The 21825-nt window shown below is 41.2% G+C and overlaps 1 protein-coding gene across 1 annotated transcript in view; it reads right to left on the bottom strand.

Moving 5' to 3' along the window:
* The window catches only part of ADGRV1 (adhesion G protein-coupled receptor V1), a 290567-nt gene that overhangs the window by 55685 nt on the left and 213057 nt on the right, over positions 1 to 21825 (bottom strand). The window lies entirely within an intron of this gene.

The following is a 21825-nucleotide window of genomic DNA, read 5'->3' as shown; positions in this document are numbered from 1 at the left end:
TGGGTTCTTTTGTCTCTTTTTCCCTTATCATATCTTAAGGAATACAACATTTGTATCTTAGAAGTATGCATGCTATATTTTAGCCTGACCAATATTAAAGAGATTTAAACTGTTGTGATGGAACAAATTATATTTTAACCAACTCCATGCAAGCTATGTTCATTTAATGTGATCACTCTTAGTCACCAAGTTCTAAAAGGGCATTATGCAATTTTCTATACTTAGCTCCTGAAACCACAAATTAAATTGTGAGAAATATATTCTTTAAATAAATGAACAAGTCTTAAAGGCAAGATTCCTCTCAAGTTGTTGGAAATTATATGTCATTTGCACACTGAAGCCAAATGCTCCCTCCCTCCCACTTTTTTATTTTTTTTAACATTGTCCTATCTGCCCTTACTGTTTCCATTTATTAAAGTTATAATTATTTATAAGGACGTGATGGGAACTTGAGTTATTACTGAAAAAGAGTCAAATTACGCACGTAAGACTTGAAGGATATGGAGATGATAGTTAAAGAGAGATTTCCACTGTCTGAGAGATCAGGGTTTGCTATGAACTCCCTTGAGGTCAGTGTGTGCTTCACTGCCACTGACCTACTCTAGAGATGACGCAAAACTGAACAGCCCAAGGGACAGTTCAGGAGTCAGTATGTCTAGAGAGTATGTGGTCACTGCTGTCCCTATTAAGAGGGTGTAACTTACCCAGCCCTTCTGTTTTTCAGGTCAGCTCTGCTAAATAAGTTTACAGTCAGTGCTGGTACAATATACATCTAGGAAGAGGCTGGCTGGGTGTTTCTCTGGTATACAATCTGGGTTTTCTTAGATGTAATCTGCCCAGCAAGACCTGCAAGCCCCTGGGATTTCATTCTCTGTGACTTCCACAGCATCAGTCCACCACAGTCAGTGAAACAAAACAAAAAAAAAATCTAGAAGAATCTAAATAGCTTGTATGACACTCTTCAGAAGATACAACAGGCCGAGATACCACCTGATAACATCGATAAGTAAATAAGTAAGCAAAAGGGTTAGGGTTGGGGTTACGGTTAGGATTAGGTTCTCTCTATTGTAATTAAAGTTGTTTTGCAGGACAGAATGGTTGAGGTTGGAAGGGACCTCTCAAAGCCATCTGGTCCCACCCTTGCTCCAGCAGGGCCACCCAAAGCAGAGTGCCCAGGCCTGTGTCCAGGTGATTTTTGAAGATCCCCCAGGAGGAGACCCCACAGCCTCTGGGCAGCCTGTGCCAGTGCTCAGCCACCCGCACAGCACAGAAGTGCTGCCTGGTGCTCAGGGGAACCTCCTTGACCCTGTTTGTGCTCACTGCCTGCTGTCCTGGCACTGGGCACCACTGACAGGAGCCTGGCTCCATCCTCTTTGTGCCTTCCCTTCAGGTATTTATGGACATCGATGAGATCTCCATGAGCCTCCCCTTCTCCAGGCTGAATCATCCAGGTCAAACAGCTGCAGCCCCCTCATCCTTTCCTCACTGGAGAGGTGTTTCAACCCCTTACTCATCTTTGTGGCTCTTTGCTGGACTGTCCCCAGCATGTGCATGCTTCTCTTGGACTGAGGAGCAGAGGAAAGGACACAGGACCCCAAGTGTGGCCTAACCAGTGCTGAGAAGACTGCAAGGATCAGTTCCCTCAGCCTGCTGACTACACTGTTGATCTGTTTCATCTTTATAATCTCAATATTTCTTAGATATGAAAGTAACTTTTTTGTTCCCATACGTAGTTTTGAGTGGACCCAAACAGTATAAAGATGTCAAGGCCCATCACCACAACCTGCACTGCCCTTAGTGATTAGACTGAAGCCAGGAATCTCAACACAAGTACAGTCCTCTATAAAACTAAATTTACATTCTCAAACCTGTATCTCTTTCAATTTGATACGTTTTTGTATTTCAGAGATGAGACATACTGTTAAAAAGCTTTCTGAAGGTCTTGAAAGGTTTCTGTGAACATTCCTTTGTATCCAGTTAACAAAAGCAGCAAACAAATGAAAACCCACAGAAATGGATCACCTCTACTAATATCCCTAGGTACTTGCTCTAAAAAAGACACTGAAGAGTTACATGGACAGGAAATACACAAAGCCATGTTAACCCACAAAACTTACCTTATTTTTTAAGCAATTGTCAGCAACTTAACAGAAACCAAAATAAAACCAGAACAAAACAAAAACCCCAGATACTATATTAGGTTTTCTCTTTCCTTCAATACCAAGCAGTAAGACATTTACTGTACATATTTTTCCTAGGACCAGAATAACGAGAAACAGCTTTAATAATATAAGATTTTTTTTGTCTCTTACCACAGATCCGTGTTAAAGCTAAACTGATACTTTCAAATAAGGGGCCACACACAAACCAAAAGACAATATCTTACTTTTGGAAAGGACAATATCTCAAAGAATTGTACACATTTAAATCAATCTATTCATTAAAATAACATTGATTATTGGCCAGTAAGAATCAGAGCTTTACCTTTTTTGTTTGTTTGTTTCTTTCTTTTAATCTATAAAAATGGATTCTTAGGCTTGCACTCTTCTCAACAGGGCAAAGTATGTTTATTTGACCCTGTAAGTGCCTTTGTGAAGTTTTCTGTGGTATCTTAAACCATAACATTTGTTAATATAATGAAAGGGATGCCAGCTACACAAAATTTAAGAGGACCTCTTTTATTTCTCTGAATATTTTAATGGAAAAAGAAAATACAATTAACATGATGTATAGTGGAACTATTTGCAAGCATAATTACATAATTTATATTAAAAATGAAAAAAAAACCAACAACAACTAAATTGTTAAGTTAATAAGGAGTTTTAAAAACATTTGAGGAAGGTATTCAATAAAAGTTCTGACATACATTGTTCATTTTTGAGCAAGGAAGTTTTTAAATATTTCAGTGCATTGAAGACAGTTTCATTCATGTTTTGCCATGTTTTGAATTCTAAGGACAAGCTCCTTCAAGTGCAGCTTTAAACTCTTTAACTTTTGACTAAAGACATCTAACTGTCTGAATTTTACTTGTCACAGGAGTTTCTCTCTGGAGCTAGACCCAGATTATTATTGTTGTTGCTTTTTAAAAAAATATATTATTATTATTACTATTATTATTATTAAAAAATCCTGAGCATGAAACTCAACAACACTTAAGCTTCTCCTTGCCTTTTAGACACAACTGGTTAGTGGGTAGCCTGTCACAGAGAACAGAGATTTGTGTCTCCAGGTGAGTTTGCTCCTATTGCTCATGTTATATGAGGAAGGTAAAAGGCAAAAGTCAGACACATGAATTTGCACTTTTATTTGAAAAAAAAAAAAAAAAAAAGAAGAAGATAAACAATTAAAGTCAGAGCTTAAATTATTTATTCGTTCATGCTCACTCAGCACATTCTTCACAAAGTGCATGAAACAATGCTAAAAAAAATGAAAAAAAGACAAGTAGGATTACAATATACATGCATTTATAGATACTCATACATGCCAGGCTTTCTCAAAAAGCAACTTGTCTTTCAGATTTGACAATTCTATTCACTGGGATCTTGGCTTTGTTGTGGAAGAAGGCTATGTTATCTTTGAATTGGCACTTCATCATTCTATGAACATGCTCGTCAATTTTCTATCAAGTATAGAGCAGGCCAGAGAATGGAAACATTTTTTGCAGATAATTACTAGCTAAAATATTGATAATATGACAAAGTATTTGCAGCAAATTGTGCCTAATCTGTAGTTAAAGAATACAGCAAAACCTAAAACAGTCTTTCTTTTATGAACTCATTTTTGATAATTATATTTTTTATATGCTTCTGATGTTCTGGGCAGCTTAGCAGCTTGATAATGAAGCATCTTTTGAAAGCATTATAATTTTTTAATACATGAAAGCTCTGTGCTTTTAATTTCAGCAAGTTTGTTAAGCATAACCCTGTGAGAAGACCTGATCTCTTGCACTGCATCTTAGAATTATCAGCAAAACAAGTTCTCTTCTGAATGTTCATTTGCAATTTCAGCTGACAAGCACCGATTAGCAGCAAATATGAGGGCAGAAGATTGCTTAGACCGACCAAAAGGGATCTGCACAGTTCGCAGGGCTACCAGTGTGGTTAGACACGGAGCTGCACAAATCACGGACAGACACGACGTGGTTAGACGCGGTAAAAAGGCCGGCACTATGGATAAGGAGGTAGCACTCAACTTATTGCAATGCTTTTTAGAAAAGCGAGGGGTAGAAGGAGTTAAGCATACATGTATTACAGGGCTTATAGCTTTTGAGGTAGCAAAGGGTTTTTTTTTGTAACCCTAAGTCACACTTTGATGTGGAAGAATGGAGAGCTTATGGGGACTGCTTGTGGGATTTAGCTATAGATGATGATAAAATGGTAAAAAAAGTAATGAAACCGTGGTGGGAAACTATTGATAGTTTTAAAAGATACAAGTTAGAACAGCAAGTTGCAGCTGTGCCTACCCAGCAATTAGGAAGTCAGCGCCGAGAATCAAAAGGGCTGTTCTTGGTGGGGGGCGATTACTCGCCTATACCAGCATCTGGGAGACCGATAACTGTTAAGCCATGGCACCCACCGCTGGGGCCCCCCGGGGCGTCACCACCCTCCCGCCTAGTAAAAGTCCAGACGCAGATCAGGAGACATGGCCTATGGTGCCACCCCTTCCGACCATGGTCGAAACTGGGATATAAGTCTCAGGAGCAGAAGACGAGGTTTCCCACAGCGAGGAGGGGGTGGTGGGGCGACTCATTTTAAAACTGAAAGAGGATACACCCAGAGAGAGCCGTAAGGCGCCCACTAAGCCACTGCCAAAGCCCTCCCCACAGGGAATAGAAAGGGTAAATTGGCAGGAGATAGCCAGAGAGGCGGCAGGCGCTCAGGACTTTGAATTGCTGAGCCTGCTCGCTGATCAGGCTTTCCCAGTAACCAATGGACAAGGGGCTGCGGGTCTGCAGGGAGCCCACACCCCGCTTGATTGAAAACTACTATCCCAGCTGAGAGCCACAGTAAACGAGAGTGGGTTGCATAGTGAGCCGACCAAGCAGTTGCTTAATTATATTTGGGGCAGCAGTATTTTATGTCCCGAGGACATCAAAACTATAGTAAGAATGATAATGACACAATCTGGCCAGCTGCTATGGCAGGCTCATTGGCAACGTATATGTGATATCAGTGCTCACACGCCCTGACCACCGGGAGATCCTTTAGAATACGTAACTACCAAGCAGTTAATGGGGGTTGGGAGATTTGCACTGGTGGATATGCAGGTACAGTTAGGGCCAGAGATATGCCTAGATGGCCAGAGATATGCATGGGGGCAGCTACTGGCCCACCACGAGATGGCATCGCCACCCACGATCTCAACACCTGCCCCGCCTGCGATGCAGCCCACCTACAGTCAGATGCTGCCAGATCACAACAACTACAACCAGCCACATCGGGAGATACTCTACAAACACTGGAACTATCGGCCGTTGTGTGGGCCTTCATGGAATGGATGACAACGCCCTTGAATGTGGTCACAGACTTGTTATATGTGGCTGGGTTCGTGGCACACATAGGGAGGTCCCTGCTGTCTTGGTCGATTGGGATTATTTGCACCTCGCCACCAGGACTGGCTGAATATCTCCAAGACGATGTCCACTAGAGCGAAAAGAGATGCTCACGGTCTAACACCTGACCGTAAAGATGATGTTGAATCATGGTCAACAACCTTGCGAATATTTGCCACTTTCTTCACACCAGGGGTGGCAGCCGCGCGGGCCCTGACACGAATAGAAAAGTTGGCGTGCTGGACAGTGAAACAGTTCAACGCAACTACCGGCATCCTCTCTCAAATGATGATGATATGGACAGACTACAACACTCAGTGTTGCAGAATCAGGCAGCCATTGACTTTTGCTGCTGGCCCAAGGACATGGTTGTGAGGACTTTGAAGGAATGTGCTGTTTTAATTTGTCAGATCATAGTGAGTCGATCCATAAAAGGTTGGATTGGCTAAAAGAACATGTAAGTAGAATACGAGTGAATGTTAACTTGTCTGATACCTGGTTGAAATCCTTGTTTGGTGACCTTTCCCCTTGGCTTGTATCCCTTATTAAGGAGGGTTTGAGATTGCTGCTTATTGTACTGCTGATAATCATTTTTGTCAAAATAGCTTATCATTGTATTACGAAAAGGGTAACAAAGATGACAAATGGGGCCTTGCTTGTACAAAAAGAAAAAGGGGGAATTGTTGAAGAATGGCTCAAAGAGCAAGGGCACGGGTCCCTAGAGGAATTGTACAAGCAAGGCAAAGAAAATGCAGAGTTTATAGCCATGCAGTAGGCCGGATGAGAAGCATTCTTGTGAAAATATGCAAGGAGTAGTCTGTCCTTGAGAGAGAGATAAACAGGTGGATCTGAGGCCTGGGAAGATGAGGGAGTAGCTTATGCGCTGTAACCGCAAGTAGGAGAAAAAGTGTTTTTGCAACACTTTTAGGATTATCCAATAGGATAGTGAGCAGTAAGGCATAATTATAGCTGTGTATATAAATATATGGATATCTGCACAATAAAGTTGAAGCTTGTATTACCACTCATATTGAGTTGATCACTTGCTTCCCCGCGCCGTTAATTGGAGGGTCTCGAACCTGCACCCAAATCCAAAGTCTCTTTCTAGTACTAGTCCCTGGGGCCCATTTCATCTTTTGGTGTTTTCAATGTCCAGCGAACCGGTAACCTTCTGGCTGTTGTAGGACCCACCTGAACATACTCATGTGAAGAAACAAGGCAAGGCTTGACATCATTCCAGCTGTATTCCAGTGGGGCATTTTTCATTGGGTTTCCAGCTCCCCATTAATGGAACTGTGCTTACAGTCTGAGTGCTGTTGAAAGGAAAGTTGCCAATTTGCTGTAGCAGACGTTTATATTCTGTATCAGTCTGCATGATAGCTCCATATCGTCCTTTTGTGGATGATGACACTTTCTTCTGTTTGTGAAGGTGTTTCAGTCTATACCACTCTTTTATACTCCAAAGAGGAGTCATTTGCTAGTTTATTTTCTAGTAAATATGCTTCTTTACCCATGCTTGTACAGATGTATTTATCTGTATATACATACACATCTACAGCATAACTAAGATTATATTCTCTTTAAATAGGCAAAGAACACTAAATCGCTATCCCTTCCTTAAAAGCAGTCCCTTCAAAAAATCAGTGTGACTGGTAAATGCTGTATGCCAGTAGGTAAGGCATACAGCATTTACCAATCACACTGAGGTAAAAAATCACACGAAGGTAAAAAAGTCTGTTTACTTGTGTGGATAGGTAGATGATAAACACCAAACAAAAGAAGAAATGTAGGAAGTAAAGCCTCCTGCTTAGTAATAAGACTTAAGAAGGTTTTGTGCAGAGTACAGGTCCTGTGAGAGAAGAACTCAAAACCGACAAAGTTCACAGCAGTGCCTTAAACTACAGTATTCCACTCTAGCTCTGGAGTACTTGATGCTGGCTGGACGGCTGGGCCCCGAGAGTGCTGGTGAATGTAATGAGATCCAGCTGGCGACTGGTCACCAGTGGTGTTCCCCAGGGGTCGGTGTTGGGATCCGTCCTCTTTAATATTATATTGATGATTTGGATAAGGGAATTGAGTGCACCCTCAGTAAGTTTTCAGATGACATCAAGCTGGGGGAAGTGTCGATCTGCCGGACGGTAGGAAAGCCCTGCAGAGGGACCTGGAGAGGATGGGTCAATGGGCAGAGGCCAATAGGATGAGGTTCAACATGGCTAAGTGCTGGGTCCTGCACTTTGGTCACAACAACCCCATGCAGTGCTACAGGTCTGGGGAAGAGTAGTTGAAAAGCTGGGCAGAGGAAAGGATCTGGGGGTGTTGACTGACGCTCACCTGAACATGAGCCAGCAGTGTGCCCAGGTGGCCAAGAAGGCCAATGGCATCATGGCTTGTATCAGGAACAGTGTGGCCAGCAGGACCAGGGAGGTCATCGTCCCCCTGTCCTCTGTACTGTGTTCTGCTCTGGTGAGGCCACACCTCGAGTACTGTGTTATGCTTGGGCCCTTCACTACAAGAAGGACATCGAGGTGCTTGACCACGTCCAGAGAAGGGCAAAAAAATGAGTGAGGTGTCTGGAGTACAGGTCTGGTCAGAAGTGGCTGTGGGAGCTGGGATTGTTTAGTCTGGAGGAGGCTGAGGGGAGACCTCATTGCACTCTACAGCTTCCTGAAGAGAGGTTCTGATGAAGAGGGGGTCAGCCTCTTCTCTCAGATAATTATTGATAGGACTCGAGGAAATGGCCTCAAATTGTGGTTGGGGAGATTAAGATTAGACATAGGAAAAACTTGTTCTCTCAAAGAGCGGTCAGGCACTGGAACGGCCTGCCCAGGGAGGTGGTGGAGTCACCATCCCTTGTGGTGTTCAAGAAGCACCTGGACAAGGTACTACGAGTAGCTTAGAGGGTGGTACTGGTGATAGGAGGACAGTTGGTCTAGATGATCTTGTAGGTCCTTTCCAAACTTGTGTTTCTGTGATTCTATGAATGTTGATAACACACTGCTGTTTGACTGGTTGCAGAGCAGTGTGTACAGTGAATCAAGGACTTTGATTCAGCAGTCCGGCCCGGAATCTGCTCCGGCAGGGGTCTTCCACAGGCGGCAGTCTCCGTCGGTGCAGGGCCACCTGCTCCACCGTGGTCTCCTCCACGGGCTGCAGCGTGGAAGCCTGCTCCACCGTGGTACTCCATGGGCTGCAGGGGGACATCCTGCTTCACCATGGTCCTCACCACAGGCTGCAGGGGACTTCTGCTCCGGCGCCTGGAGCACCTCTCCCCCTCCTTCTGCACTGGCCTTGGCACCTGCAAGGCTGTTCCTCACTCCTTTCACTCTCCCAGCTGCTGTGTGATGCTGCGTTTTTTTTCCCTGTCTTAAATATGCTCTCACAGAGGCGCAAAACAACATCGCTTATTGGCTTAGCTCTGGAAAACAATGGGGCCCTTCCCAAACATGGGGCAGCTTCTAGATCTTTCTACAGAAACCACCCCTATGGCCCCCTGCTACCAAAACCTTGCCACGTAAACCCACTACAGATGCAAAACCAAAGCATTAAGTGCCCACTTAATGCTGTGCCATTTTACTTCCCTTAGCCTGAAAGCAGTGCCAAAAGGTCACAGGTTCAGACCCCCCAGTCTTATCCCACTTCCAGATACAGTAACAACTGACCCCACAACAGCCTGAAAACATGGGCTGCACTTATTAAAATCCAGTGGAAAATTTAAAGAGTGGTCCACTCTGATGTGCCTTCTGTTTGCCTTTGTAGTAAAATTCAATTTTATTTCTTTTTGTTTGTTTTGTTTTTAAACTTTGCTACATGGATATGAAATTTGTGACCCAGCCAAAAACAACTGAATGTATTACAGAGGACACCCTGTTATCTAGCCTTACAGCATTTGCCTGTGATGGCATTATGGATGCAGCCACAGGAAGGTTTAACATGAGAGAGAACTTCAAAATGTTGCTGAACTACCAACAAATACAACTCATTGTACATGTGAATGTTTTACTAAAGGGAATTGTACTGTAGCTGAGAACTACAGATCTTTTCTCTCCATAAAAATGTTTTTCTCCATACCACGCCCTGCAGTCTATCCAACCGAATATAGAATATGCAACCGCTCCAAGAAAGCTGTTTCCAGTGCTCACAGTACTCACCTCTAGAGACCATTTCCCCATGTTCAGCTCAACCCTTTCTTGCTGCAGTTTATGCTCATTACTTCTTGGCCTGGCCAGCACGGTTTTGGGAAACAGATTTTTCCCTTGTTTGCTGCAACACTTCTTTATCTGCTTGTAAACTGTTGGCTATCCCCACTGCTCCTCCAAATCTTCTTTAACTAAACAGCCCTAGATCCTTCAATTTGATTGAGTGCACTTTATATTTAAGACCTTTGTCAATCTTGTCGATTGCTCAACTTCACTCATGTGTTTCTTAAACTGCAAGGTCCAAAACCTTGATAGCATTTCATCTCAGTGAATGGCTAAAGCAGAAGGACTTTATGTGTCCTTAAGACTAAGTTGCTTTATATATAGGCCTGCACTATGCCTGTGTGTTGTGCCATAGCACAAAATGCTGACACATACTTGTTTTATCATTGATGTTGACACACACTCAGTTTATCATCCACAATGAGTATGAGATCTCTTCGTGCAGAACTGGTAAACAGCCAGTTGTTCCCATCCAATTTTTGCATAGCCAATTATTCTTGGCAAGATGCAATTCTTTCCACATGTCCCTGCTGAATACCACGCTACTTTTTCAGGACAGATCTCAGAAGTCAATACCACCCTAAATTATAATGAACATTCAGTGGACTTCTTTCCCAGCTGTGTGCTGTGGTAAATCTGAATGGAAACTCCTTATCCCAGGCTTGTATGATATGAGGTGAATGTAATATTTTCCATTCCATTAATAGTCAAGGAAGATGTTGAACAATATTTGAAAAATATTTTAGAGTTGTGATTTATTGATAAATTTCATCCAAGGATTCTAAAAAAATTTACCTGAGAACACAGATTGTTGATGCTTATTTCAGTATATCTTGGAATAGAGAAATTTGAGATGAGGTTGTGGCAAAAGTCAGGGCAACGACATGATCTAAGTGACGTATAAGTCTGTTAACAGACGTAACTAAACAAATACGAGACATAATGAACATTCAACTCAGGAAGAACTAAAAAGCAAAAATCAAGTTGGTTTTCTGGAACAAAACTACATCAAAGTTGAGTTCATTCTTTCATGAGTTTACAGATTTGGCTTGTAAATGTACTTGGAAACTTTTGACAGCATTTGAATTACACAGTGAAATGTAATTTTACTTACACAAGGAAAGTAAATTCGGAAAACCTACTATACACCTGCCACATTCACCGTCTAGTTTGTAATTCTGCAGAAAACAATCTGGTAATTACTGTGCAATCACATTAAGGAGAAGATGAGTCGTAACTTCATGCTGTTAAAAAGAATACCATACTTGGATGTATAACAGCAGTTTTTGCTGCAACACAGATGAAGTAATGTTATGATCTAGTCAGCATTACAAAGACTTCGGTGGCAGGCTGTATCTGGTTTTGGCACATTTGAAAAAAACATGAACAGAATGAAGAAAGTTCACAGGAGAGCAATGAGGGCTACAAGAGGTCTTATAAATGTACGCCAGTTAGAAAGATGAAAAATATATGTGTATTTTTTTGTTTTGTTCATGTATTGGCAATCTACAAGTAGGCAAACAGCAAAAGAATAACATCTTCTCCATGTTGTAACATATTTTCTGTGCTGCAAAAGCCGAACTGAGGGACTTAAACCACTCAGATCTAGATGTGAGAAAAAAGCTTCCTAAGGCAAGAACTGTGAAGGAGTGAGTACAGTACATTGTTTCTCTCTGGAGGCTGTCTAAAAGAGACTGGACAAACATCTGTCAGGAATAGTGTAGAAACAGGTCTCACCACTCAGAGCAGGGGGGTAAACACCTCCAGCACCCTCCAACAACTCTTTTGTACACTTCTGTGGTTCATGTTCTCATTTAAAACATGAAAAACTAATCATGGTAGACACAATGCAAAAAAAAAAAGTGGCTGAAGGATGTCATGGTAGTAACAGGAGAAAGGACTAGCTATTTTTAGGGGTATTACAGAAGGATCAGGGTTAGGTTCTCATTTTCTGATATTAAAAGAGGATCCAGACACAAATTAGCAAGATACTTCCATTCCCAGAAATTAATGGTTGGAAAGAACACACACACAAAAAAACAAATCTGTTTCAATGAAAGATGTTGGGCAGCTCTTATTTCTGTGCATGATCTGTTCTTTCCCAAGAAAGCCCCTGAGGTTCAGTTCCAATGTAGATAAGGTTTTCTGTTCCAGTGAACACTTGCTAAACATTTCATAACCAATCCACAGAGTCAAGCCCATCTGATTTGGTATTTAGCATCCTATGTAGTATTTCCTGGGTACTTGCCAGTCAGTGCCTCTGATCATTACCAAACCTTACTTCTATCCATAATCTGCTAAAATATCACACAATTCAAACTGAATACTAAAAGTTCTTGGAAAAGTAATCCTTCAGATGCCCAAGGTGAGACCGTACAGCTGCAGCCTAATAAGCCAGCTCTTACTCTGCTACGCAGAACCCAAAATAATGCCTACCAACAACTGCAGTTTTATTGCCTTGCATCCTTCTTCTTGTTAGATGATGTCTCTCAAAAGATATGCATAACACATACACATAAAAACAGAATTTTAAAACAACCCATCAGCACAGATTTTTTTTTTTTCTTTTGCAAAGGGCAATGTGCATCACAATACAATAGGCATGGAGCCACCCCAAGCATTACAATTTTTTCCTAAGCCTTCTGAAAGCAATCATAAATTTCAGGTGTGATCTGAGTAATAAAACCACATCCAAACAATAGCATTATGTAATGCTTCTATTACCTAAACTTATTATGTATTAAGCACAGACTATAAAGATTACAATTTCCAATTTGCAGAGTAGAAAGAAAACTTAGTGAAGAAAAATAATTTTTACAAGACTTCTGAAGATGTCAGTGCCAGGTCAAGAAGCACAATATAAAAGTCCAGCTGTCAGAACAGAGCATAGATAATCAGGCCTCTTAATCTCTGTGGATGCACTTAAATTCAAGTACAGCTTGAAATGACATCTTCCAACCAAAATACTCTAATATTGGTCAGAGCACTGTACGTTTGGGTAGCTGAAAAAAGAAAACAACGATCTAGGTAGAATTCCCATCCTCATTCAGCACTGACTTAGGGGAGGAGATGAGGCTGGCAAATGAAGATCTCAGGATGTCTGTTCTGTCATAGAGCCTCTGACTGTCCCAAATGCCCACCTCTGGTTTGCACCACTCCAAGACATTTTCCAGGCAATGTCCAGGCAGAGGCAGACTGAGTCCCCAGGTCCCAAAAGTCGTTAATGATGACACTACAGTGGGCTTGGCTCCCTCCATTCTCTACGGTCTATCAATAATTTACCTCTACTCCAGACCTTGGTGCTCTCAAACATGCCCAAATGCCACCTATGAGGACCCACCACTCACACTCCATATGGTGTTACAGGAACACCCCTCTGGTTGCTGTCAGCGCAGCTCTGGTTATTTTGGGTTCTTTGAATTTGAAAAAAAAAAAAAAAACAAACAAAAAACAACACACAGAGCAACTCATTTTAATGTCACAAAGATTCTTTGCAGAGACCAGAGCAGACAGAGGAACAAATGCTGTGTAGTTTTGTCTGGGGAAGAGCTTTCTAACAGCTATATGTAAGAACCAGTCTGCGTCATTCAACCTCTGAACTAGGTTGCACCTCTTTTATTTAGCCTGAATATTTCGATTTTGAGGTGTCTCTTTATAATTTAAAACATTTTCAGAAGTGACAAGCAGGAGACCCGACTCTAGGTAGCCTAGCATAATCGCTAATTTTAGGCAATGGTAGCAAGTAACAGCTGGAGAGATCACATTCCTTTAGAATATATCAAGTTGGTTTTAAAAATGATAAACCAGTATTTTTATTTTTTCTTTGTCTTAGCTTCTAGTAAAAAGATAAACTTCTAGAGGACATGCAATGACAATTAGAAGAATACATCTCCTTACAGTTTTATTACAGCTTTCATTAAATAACATCGCAAATTAAAACCAGCTAATAAAGTATATTGAAATACTGTTTTGTTACACTGCATTCATACACTGATCATCATATTTAAGTAATTCAAATAAGAGCATATATAAATCAAGGTCTAAAAATAAACTAGACTTTTTGCAATTATGGATGTCATAATTTCCAAACAAGCCAAAGCGAATCCTTATGTTTCTGCTAATTCAGAAACTGAGAGTAGTGTCTGAGCATCTCTGTATGAAACAGGCAACTCCAGCCACTATAAAGAGAAACAAAACCAAAAACAACAACAAAAATTATAATAATAATAATAATAAAATAACGTACTGCAGCTGCATAATGACCTTCATTAACAGGAAGCAACATTTTCCATTCTTTAAAAAATATATAATGATGATGATAACGACGACGATGATGATAATAATAATTACATTGCTTTGCTACATGCTATACACCCCCAACAAAAAGTGTAAAAACATGATTTGATTAAAAATAAACATCTGTATTCTCATGTTGCTACACATGACTATGGATGCTTTGTGAAAAATAAGGATTCAGAAGGCTGTGGCAGCTGTACTGAAGTAGAGCATTAATGGTCAGATGCACTCTGCATTTCAAGCAGCTCGTTATTCATAAAAACCTTGACCCCACAACAAGTTTTAAATGAAAAAAATCACACAGTTTGGGTAAATCAAACATGGGAAGGCAAACTGAGATGTATCATGACTCAGGAAGACAGACTCCGTCCCTTTTCATGATTCAGTGCTTTGCACATCTTCATAGGGACATACTGTGTAAGGAGCTTCCCTCCAAGTAGGCTGATTTTTCTACAGGACTGAGCAGGGAAGAGCAATTTCACACCAGTCAGCATAAACTACGGCAGCCTTGGGGTATTCTAAATTAACAGCTGGCAGCCCAGAGAGGTTGTTCAAGCAGTGGAGGCTGATTGCAACGCAGCATGGCTTCCATATTTTGATGACTCTCCAATAAGCATGGGTTTCTCTTAACACGAGGTTCCTCTCAGGAAATAGATTTTTTTTGTTTGTTTGTTTGTTTATTTGTTTGTTTGCTCTGCAGCAGGAGAGTAGCTCAAAATAACCCGGAGAGAGCCATCTGATGGTATTTGTGCAAGGTAGCTCCAATAAATGGCCTCATGCTAAGGTGAAAGTAGGACTGCCTTGTAACTCAGTCAAAGGGTGTTGGCTGCAGCTTTCCAAGAGGCCTGACAGAGCCCACATCCTGCCGACACTGACTTTACAGGTTGTGGTTGACCAGCTCTCCTCTGTTCTTTGGAAAATCCCTGCTGCCTTTTTTGAGTGACCTGCACACGCACTGTGTGATTAACCCATGTTGGACAAGTCATGTGGGCTGTAACAAGTTTTAAACTCGTTTTCTTACACTGAGTTGCAGTGCAGTATACTAAAATAGATTTAATACTGGTTTTATTGGAAAAAAATTTGAAATTTATTTGACAGAAATTTATAACTAGGAAGTGTAAGATTTTAAAGTGATTTTTAAATGTCTGTAACCTTTTCCTAGAACCATTTTGCCTATTTCTTCCCATAAAACAGCGCAGCCAGCTGGGAGGTTTGGGTCCTAAACCCAAGCATTATATCCCATCTCAGATATCAAATATCAGGTATCAGAAATCAGAGTGTTGCTGATGAAGTGATCAGAAGTTTTTAAAAAACTAGAGCTCTGCTGGAGGTCCATTTTAAAAAGCAAGATGTTCTCTATTATTAGTAGATTCCAGCCTCAGAGAATAATCTTTACACAAAGGATGTGTGAAGTTTCAGATGACAGACATAACAACTGTAAATATTACACTTCTCTCTGCATGATACGTATCTGAAGCTATTTAAATGTCAGTTCCTGTTGCTTCTAGCTGTGGAAAAAAAAAAAAAAAAAAAAAAAGACCTTTCTGTAGTTTAAAAAGTAAATTTGCTAAAAGCAAGTAGGCTTTTTAACATCGATGCAAGCTGTTTAGGAAAGCTAAAAAAAACCTGCAAGATAAAACAACTTAAAAACTTAACAAAACTCACCAGCAGTTACAAAGTACCGTCTCTCATTTTCACTTAAACAATACAGTTTCTGTTGATCTTGTACTATAAGACCATGTCAGTACTGTTACTGCTAAGCACTTATATAAATATATGTTCTTCCTGATAAGCGAACCACAAGCTTTTCCTGATACTGGTGATTTTTAAAAAATAAATGAATCGTCAGTTCTGACCTACAAACCATGCAGGCAGTGAAACTCCAGCCCTGAAGTTTTGGATCAATTTGCTCTGTTATTAATAGGCATTTTTGCAATATGTAGAGTACTGTTTGTTTAGGGTTTTCAGGGAGGTTTTCTCTTTCCTGCTTTGTAAATAGACACGCAGCTCTCAGTACAGCATGTGCAGGACACGGAGCGGAACGGAAACTCGCGACATTGCTGCTGGGGAGGAAGTACCAGTTGGTTTCCTCACAAATAGTCTGAAAATATAAATTTGTGAGCCTGCAGAGCGGCGAGTCAGCGCCCCTTATCGCGGCCCTGCACCTGCCTCTGCCCAGCAGGAGCAGCAGATAGGGGCTGAGACAGGAGCAGCGCCATGGGGCAGAGCTGCTTGGTGCAGCATTGTGGCCGGGGCTTTGTGAGGTGCTCCTGAACTTGCAAACACACACAGAGCTGCTCCACCAGGTGCTTCATGTCCCACACTGAGATGTCGTCTCGATCCAGAAAGCCAAAGGTGACAACTGCACACATCTTGATGTCAAAACATCAGGTTCCTGGCTCAATCTACCCTAGCTACCTAAGGAATGGGCAGCAAGAACTGACATCAGGGGAAGAACATTATTACTTTATCACCCTATTACTTTTGGGAAAGCAGTTGACTGAGAAAGGTTGCAGAGACCTACAGAATTATTGTTGAAAATAATAAAAGAGGTGTGTGCTTTCACTGTAGCTGCAGCTTGGAGATTACAGCCGGATTTTATTTTTGCTTTTGTTTAATCATTCTTCCTCAAAAGGAATTTTTTTTTTTTCTGGGACACACAGTTCTCCCAAATGCCATCTGCTTATGGGTCAAGGCAAGCAAATCCCAGATGAACCATAAAAGCTGCCCCAAAGCATCCAGCACAGCTGTAAAATGTGACCCACGTGCACAACTATATTTTGAGACTTCTGTAACCAAATACTACCGCCCAAAGCACAGCACAGCTAGACTTACCTCTTTTTGAACCTCCTTGGTTTCATAACCTAATCAGAGTGATGGGGAAAGGGACCTCAGGGATCTCTTAGTGCCCATACTGTTGTGGACATTGTTTGGTGTGAACTCAAATGAATGTTGCATTTGTGTCTGATGGCTTTAAATCAGTTTGTATCTCACGCAGATTAGTTGAGAGGCAGTCCCATGCCATTTTGTGTCACAGGTCATGCAACATAGGTAAAACTAATTCTTTTACTGAATTCAAGTTTCAAGGAAAGTGCAAAACATTTAATAAGTTTTTCCAGTTTTTATAGAATGATAATGTGGCAGTCAAACTCTCAGCATTGCTTAGTTTTATTTTTTTATTTTCTTTCTCTGTACAGAACAGGAAGAGGAGAATGAGAGGAATAGGAGAACAGGGAGGGAAAAAAGGATATGAAAAATGAGATCAGTTCAGTTAAGAAACATAAACTCAGAAAGAAGAGGATCTTACATTGCCTAGGAATTAAGCCAACACTTGCTCTTTGATGTTTACATTTGGACAGCCTATCCCAACAATTTTTTAAAAGACAACTCTACATCAGTGAGAATTGCTGGTAGAAACTAAACAGTGGTATGATTATCACCTTTACTCACATATAAAAATTCATTATATCATAAGTACCACCATATTCAGTAATGGAGGTACAGAGCCACTATGTACTATGAACCACTGGAAACTGTGGGGAAAAGCCAGGCCACCACGAACAAAGAATGAAGAAGTGCCAAGATGCTGTTTTGAAATAGCAAGAAGAGGACTTTCAGAAGACTCAGCTTGACTCAGTGTGTGCAACAGCCTTGTCCATAAACTAGACCTATTGCATAATAAAGAAAAAAACACTTTCTTGTTTTTTTCTACTGCTGCTATTACTGTAGAGCTAAACAGCTGGGAAAGAGGGAAAAACAAAGTGCCTGAGAAATGTTTTTCTACAATGAGAACACAAAATATAAGGCACTGCTGCTTTAGAACATGGCCCACTGTGTTTCAGCCACCTCATTATACCACTTTCTACAGTAATGTTTCTGAGCAACTTTATACCTAGGTGTTTTCTTTTTTTTTTTTTTTTTTTTTTTTTTCATTTTTCCTTTGGAAGCAAATCCTCAGGAACCACCAATTACCAAAGAAGCAGCAGCAGCAGCAGGGATCTGGCACAAGCACTGAGTTAATACAGTCAAGACTTCCACGGCACTGGAAGCTCTGGAGAGTCCCAGCAGGTTTTTCCAGAAGTCCCATAAGTCTTGTAGCCCTCAGAACTTGGCCAGGAAAATAAACTGGTAGAAACCTGCTTGATTTTTTTTTAGAGTATCGTTTTTTAAAAATTATATAAGCATTTCCATGACTGATTTTGCTATCTTGGTCCTGCTTATATCTAAATCTTGTTTGCCATTTGTATCACTCATTATCAATGCCTTTAAAATAATGAACTACAAATAAGGTTACATTTTATTTTTTTTTTTTACTATTTACTATTTTTTTCAGTTTCTCAGGATCAAGAAACTGTTTTTCTGGTACTACCTTTTAGGGCAGACATTCCTAATTCCTTTCTCTGTTCGTTCTTTAAAGCAAGCCTTTTCATGTAAGTCTCCCTGAAAAAGGAGATGTTAGCCTGTGCAAACTGCCAAACATGCATGAGTCTTGTGCTCACAGCACTGCCCCTTGGCAGGAAGCATAACAAAAAATAAATAAATAAAATATGCCATTGTGCTTTTTTTCCTCTTCACAACACTACTTAGTATGTACTTTTTGTTTATACATATATATCTGCAAGTTTTGTTCCACCACCACCCCACACAAAGTTCTTTGTGGGCTGTAACATAACAAATGCCCGGATAAGCAAGTATTACAAGCATTCCTTTTGAAGGCTGTCTGTTAGATACTGACCCTGTATAAGCCATACTGGCGATTCAACTTAATACTGTTAATGCAAGTCAATCTCCTATCGCTGTTTTCCTTTTTCTCAGATATTACTGAGCACAGTCTGGTGAGATGCATTTACTGGTGCTGCTGCCTAGCACAAGCAAGAGTTTGCCTTCCCAAATTACATCTGACTGCACCAAGTACAGTCCATGCCCATGCACTTCAAGCAAGTAAAATGTGAGCACAAAATTGGCCTGCTGCTGCAGAATGGGGCTGTGGTAAAGGTCAAGAAAAACACTGATTTTCTCTAATGCTTTCAGGAAGATCAAACAGAAGAGGCTAGATGTATTTACTTATTATAAAAAACATGTCAGTGTCAATGAAGTAGTCCCAGCCAGATGCTGGTATTGATCTCAGAATTGCTTTTTTTAGCATTTCCTGTTGTATTCTAGCCTATCAGATGAAGGGTTTTCTAAACTGTTGGAAAACAGATAAACCAAGAACAAGCTTTTTTAGTAGCAGTAGGCGGTATCCTGCTAACTAAAGACCATAAAGTAGGAGGGACTATATTGTTCATTTCTCACACAACCTGAAAAGAAAGATCAAGCTTTTAAAGGCTGTCATCAGCAGCAGGGATACAAGCCTTCATCCTGCGACCACTCTGTGTTACCTTCGTCATAGCGTACGCAGGCTTCAGAGAAGTCTCTGGAGTTTTGCTCAGGTAAAGTGCTTTGTGAAGGATCAGGCCCCACAGCCACCTGTGGGTGCAGCTTTCCCCTGCAGCAACCTCTCCTCACAATCCTCTAAAATGATGTTGCTTTGTCAGACTCTTAACAGTGGTCGAGAATTTTGCCACCAAGAAGTAACAAATATTTCTTTCTACTCTCTTTTCAAAATTCCATCGCTAAAATCAGCCGCAATTCCTCCTGTATTGTAGGGCTTTAAAAGCACAACACTGCAATTACCCTTCTTTCTGATGTGCTAACATTTGCTTAACATTAACAGTAAATATTTGCCAAGATATAAAAAGCACTCAGCCCCTTGCACTCCCCCTCCCCCCAAACTATCTTCCTCCACCAAAAACATATGCTTGTAATGAGAGATAAATAAAAAGGTAATTAAAGACAGTGCATTTATGAATTATTTTTAGATAATCCGTAGCAGTTGGCTGCACCCTAGGCAGCTTCATTGGAAATAATGGAGGGTGGGGGTTAATAAAATAAAACAGAAGCGCACAAAAAGGATAGATTTCTTTCTTTTTTAACTGTTCCTGTAGGTCACGCAAGTAGGTAATTTTATATATAATATTATATATATATGGGAATGTCTCTGTCGTGGTGCAATGAAGACATAAACCCAGCAGCTCTGGTTCATTAGAAACATTTCTCATATTTCTCATACAGTAGCACACAGCTCAGCATGGTCTAATTTACCCTGCCGAGAAGGGCAAACAGTGAACGGCGAGATCCCAGCCAGTGAAAAATACATGTTTTTTGCCCCACTGCTTCAGCTGAGTAGCTCACGCAGCATTTGGCTTCACATCTGGATGCCAAAGCACCATTCTGCGCTGAGCTCTAGCAGTAGAGGTTTGCAAAAGATCCTGGATGTTGTTCCAGTGAACTGGGCAGAAAGGAGGAGGAAACAGAAGTTGGTGGGATAGCAGGATGCATGGCCTGGAGGGAGAGGACCATGCAGGGAGACACTGCCAAGTCTGTATGGAATATCAAACAATGAACAGGCATTGGGGTTGGGAATTACACATCCATTCATCATACAAACCTCTTTTAGCACTTCTGACAGTTCAGCTGCAAACACTGAATTCTTCTCCTAGCTGTTGGCTTATTCCTGTGAGTAAAAGTCTTGTGTTTCAAACATTGTGTTCTTAAGAATGAGGGCTGCATTCAGCGCTTTTGAAGCAATAATAAAAGAGACTTCATCCAAATACTTGGCCAGGAATTAACTCACTCAAGCTAAAAAATTCCTTTTACTGGGAGTGGCACTAGTGCCTGGGATTAAGAAAGCAGAACTCCGTTTCAGGGAACAGCTGGTAAGCCAGGGACCTGTGCCCAGGCCACGTGCCAGCAATGCAAGGGTAATGAATGCACCTTGGTGAGGCTCAGCAAGGTTTCCAGCCCTTTGGCTGCCTGGGTTAAACATCCATGCACCAGCCTGGCATGCGTTAGGTTAGAGAGAAGGTATGACTTCATCCATAACAAAAAATTAATGTTTACGGGGTCCTCCTTGTTAAGTGCAGGCAGCTCTGGGGGCTGCAGCCTTTGGGAGAAAACTCCACAAAGAGAAGCGTCTGGAAAGGTGCTTCAGGAAGATTTTATCCTTAAAACAGCATCAAAACAAGTGAACCTCAATGGGTAGGTACTAACACAAGGCATTATGAGCTATTAAATCTTACTTTTTTGTTCAAGTTGAGGCCTGAGCCTAGACTGCCCCTCACTCCTCCACCTATCCCTATGAGTTAAAACTAAATAAATCTTTGATGGGCCTTGCCACTCCAGCTTCCAGCCTTGGCAATACTTTTAAGTAAACACTTGCAACTTCTATGCATTTTGCATAACACCACATTTACAAGCAGGGCATAATCATTCACAGCTTTGTACTTCTTTCAAGCCTTCACTATGTTCCCTAACGAAGTGCTTTACCACATGAGAGTGTCTCTGGAAATAAACGTACAGTGCTTTTGTGCACTGTCCAGTGCTTCACATACCGATGTTAAACAAACCAATAATTAAGACAATACCTCAGAACATTAGTTGTCTTTAGGCGTCTGTTTTATCACATTTGGGCTTCAACCCAACAGCATGACTCACCCAAAGAACTGAGCATGCAGAAAGCAATTGTGCCTCTCGTCTTGTTTGAAGTTCAGGTTTGACTCCTGCCCTGAAGATAACAAAGTGCCCATGACCCATTCCTGCAGGAGGACACATACGTCCGGTGCTGGAGCTCATTTTTAGTGAAGTATCTTTTCCAAACAATGCTGGCTGTGGTTCCTAGACATTATTACGTACCCTGTGCCTCAGTCAAAATCTTGATTCAGAGAAACAGCAGTGTGA

The sequence above is a fragment of the Anas platyrhynchos genome, chromosome Z (assembly GCF_047663525.1).
Source record: "Anas platyrhynchos isolate ZD024472 breed Pekin duck chromosome Z, IASCAAS_PekinDuck_T2T, whole genome shotgun sequence".
Classification (NCBI taxonomy): Eukaryota; Metazoa; Chordata; class Aves; order Anseriformes; family Anatidae; genus Anas; species Anas platyrhynchos.
The sequence above is the reverse complement of the archived record's forward strand: the minus strand, read 5'-3'. Positions and strand labels throughout refer to the sequence as shown.